At 31.5% G+C, this 3,655-nt stretch overlaps 1 long non-coding RNA gene across 1 annotated transcript in view; it reads right to left on the bottom strand.

Moving 5' to 3' along the window:
- Positions 1 to 3,445, bottom strand: part of LOC105518669 — a 28,231-nt gene extending 24,786 nt beyond the window's left edge. The window contains exon 1 of the long non-coding RNA XR_001002864.1: positions 3,308 to 3,445. This is a non-coding gene — a long non-coding RNA (uncharacterized LOC105518669). The remainder of the gene's footprint in view (positions 1 to 3,307) is intronic.
- Positions 3,446 to 3,655: the final 210 nt, after the last annotated feature.

Here is a 3,655-nt window from a genome sequence, read left to right as displayed (position 1 = left end):
ATTTTTTGTCACCATATAATCACATTCATTTTCCTTATAGTCAGCTTGCCCCTTACTACTTTCAGTTGTCTTCAAACTCCACACCACTCTATTGAAAACATTTTGCTCCAGCCACAGACTCTTTATAGTCATATCCAAAAATATTTTTAGTAGTGCTCATTTGCATAACTTCTCACACCAATGAATAATACTGATTAATCATACTTGCATGTCACCCTCAGTTTTTATAAAAAGTATTCTCTTAACTGCCATACAACTTTATTTTCCTTATTCTGCTTTTATCTAATGGCTTATTTCCTTCATTTATTCATTCAATACTGAAGACATGCTAGAAATTGTGTAACTCCCTGTCCAAAAGGAATTCACAATCAAGTAATAAGCACATAATTATTCCACTACTTGCCATGTCTTAAATTAAATTCTGCTCTGGAGTCTGCCCATGACCTCCTTGTATTTTTCTTTGTAATGTCTGTATTGTTAATCTTAGCTACTGCAATGGCTTTAACATGCCATTTCACAGAACCCCTTTTCCACACATGTAATTACATGTGGCTATCTTCATCAGCATTCATGCTTGGACCTAACATGTATCAGATCTGCTCTTCATCCTGTGCTCCCCATTCATGTTCTGTAATGAGCAGCACCAGAGATATAACAAGGTAAAATGAAATATTAAGCAAGGATGTATCATTGCTTTGTTCAGAAGACTAACCACAATGACATCTCTGTAAGGTGAAACTCATTTCTCTTGCCTTTACCTGGGCAGCAGCATATTTATTCTCCTGCCCAAAGCTGCAGTCATTGTGGCTATTGAGCATCATCTCACACACAGAAATGGCAAACTTAACCCATTTGATGTAGTCTATTCTTAGCCATTAGGTTCAACTGAAGTAATATACAGAATTAATGAACATCAGAGTAAGTGCAAATTGATGTCAAGAGAACTTCCAATGAATAATAAGTTGTGTGACCATGAAATCTAGTATTAAGCTATTTTTGGCCAGAGGGCTATGTTCAGGTCTCTATAAATTTGGAATAAAGTAAATAACTAGTCGTATAATACTTTCTTCTCGTAGGCAGTTATATTTAGTGGAATGCAAGTAATTTTAAAATTGATAGTTAAGAGTATAATTTTGATTGCTTATTGAATTACCTTTTTGGAAAAGGAAAGAGAAAACACTGCTTATTAAGCTTTTTCTTTCTCAAGTTACCAAATAAATTATTACACAGGACAATGAGCTACAAAAACCAACACTATAGAGTTTTTTATATTGAAACATTGAAAATTAAGTTATTGGAGCAGGACTTACCAAATAAGTAGTCATTCTAGAAGTGTGGTAGAGAATATATTTTCATCAGCTGAAACAGCAATCCTAGAGTGCTTTGGTCTTAGAGCCCTTTCATATTTTTAAAATTACTGAGAAGCCCAGAGGACTTTGTGTATGTGTGTTACCTATCCACCTATATTTACTATATTAGAAAGTATAACTGAGAAAATTTAAAAACATTGTTTATTAATTTAAAATAGTAATAAGACAAAAATATGTTAATAAAACAATATATGTATAAAGATAATTTTCTAAGACAAAATACTAGTGCAAGAATGGCACTGTTTTATGTTTTTACAAATTGCTTCAATATGTGGCTTTATAAAAGACAGCTGTATCCTTATATCTACTTTTGTATTCAATCTGCTGCAATATCATATTCTTTGGAGTCTCCAGAATTGCATGAGAGAGGAGAGAAAGGTGAATAATGTATTAGTATTACTATAAAAATAGTTTTGACTTCATATAACTCACTAAAATTTCTCAGGGATTTCAGGGAGCTTGGTCACACTTTGAGAATTGCTGGTGTTAAAAGTCATGAATGTGCCCATGTTTTCAAGCATTAGAATCTATTTTTAAAAATTCTTACAGCATTTTAAAAACATATTTAAACATTAGAATACTAAACAACAAACATTGTAACAAATATCAATAGTTTGTTACAATTCCTTCAGAAGTACATAGCAAAATGGAACTATGAATTATGTAACATTTTAAGAAATAAATTTTATTCATCATAATATGATTTCTGTATCATTGAAAAACTACATATGAAAAAGATATTAATATTCGTTTCTTAGGCAATGTGCCAAGCAGAGACGTATTTGTGGACAGTATGCACGAATTTTATAGTTTCCTAGGGTTCCATGGTCCCTGCGTTAGAAGTAATTAAACTAAATTATCTCTAACATATATTTCAGAACATACCCCATATATATATGTATATGTATATACATACATATGTATATGTAATGGATTATTTTATATATATATAAAATCCCTGATATTAATTTTAATACTTAAAAGCTAAAATTGTATATAAAAGTATACAAACTATATATAGTTATATATGTATCTTTCCTGTTCATAATATTATATATAATATATATTATATATAGCTTTTATAGTTTACATACAGCTATATATAAGCTAAAACTGTATATAAAAGATATATATATCTATATATGTATATAGAGATATAAAATCCCTGATATTAATTTTAATCCTGAAAATCTAAAACTGCCTCTGGCATTATGAGGCAACTTAAAAGGGGTATAAATCGTTTGGAAGAGCATTATAAAGTACTATCACCAATTCACCGTTTTTGAATTCATAAACTAAGTGATCTTTCCAACATTGGTAGCCTCGTTTCATATCTCAATAGAGACTTTGCCAAAAAGCTAAAGAAAACCATATTACTAAAGTGCATCATTATTATAGGAAATTAATGAAAGAAGACAGAAAGATAATTACAGCAATGCTATAGTTTATGCTCCAACACAGAAAAATAGATTAGTGGAGACTTTCTTGTCTGGTAAAGTTGAATTTCTTTTTGTCAATTTGTAAATACCATTAAGACGAAATACCATAAGACTTTCCTTGTCATTATCATTACCAGATTTTGGACCCAAATCTTTCCTCTGTCATTAGCAAATACAAATTCTATATATATTTTCCAGTTTTACATTTAACTACTACAAAAGAAGGAATAAAAAAGATACATAATAATATCCATAAAATTACAACAAAATATGTCCTAGTCTTATGATTTCAGGTCTCGAGATACAGGTCCAGACAAATTTTATTATACAAAAGTAAGAGCCTCCGATGTGTACCACAATTGGTCAGGTGCTTGCTATGGTTCAGTCATTTGTGTTCCTTCCAAAATTTACATTGAAAGTTATTCCCCAATGCAATGTTATTAACAGTAGGGCCTTTTAGAGGTAATTAGGTGGAGTCTTGACAGATGAGATTAGTACCTTATAAAAGGGCTAGAGGGAACTAGCAAGGCTCTTTTTACCCTTCTCTTCTTTTGGCCATGTGAAGATACAGGGTTCAACACCTTGAAGGATGCAGCAATAAGGCACCATCTGGAAGCTGACAGCAGCTCTCACAGACACTGGATCTGCTGGCACCTTGTTCTTGTGCTTCCCAACATCCAGAACTGTGAGAATAAAATTTTCGTTTATTATAAATTACCCAGTCACAGATGGGCATAGCTGGAACTAATCTGTTAAAACAGCACAAAAAGACTAAGACAGTGTTACTGGAAATATAAAATGGCGTATAAGTATTCCCTGCATTCAAGGAATTTAAAGTATAGTTAA

This window comes from Colobus angolensis, unplaced genomic scaffold, assembly GCF_000951035.1.
Source record: "Colobus angolensis palliatus isolate OR3802 unplaced genomic scaffold, Cang.pa_1.0 Scaffold326, whole genome shotgun sequence".
NCBI classification, from domain to species: domain Eukaryota; kingdom Metazoa; phylum Chordata; class Mammalia; order Primates; family Cercopithecidae; genus Colobus; species Colobus angolensis.
Note: the sequence above shows the minus strand (reverse complement) of the source record. Positions and strands in the feature narration are given on the sequence as shown.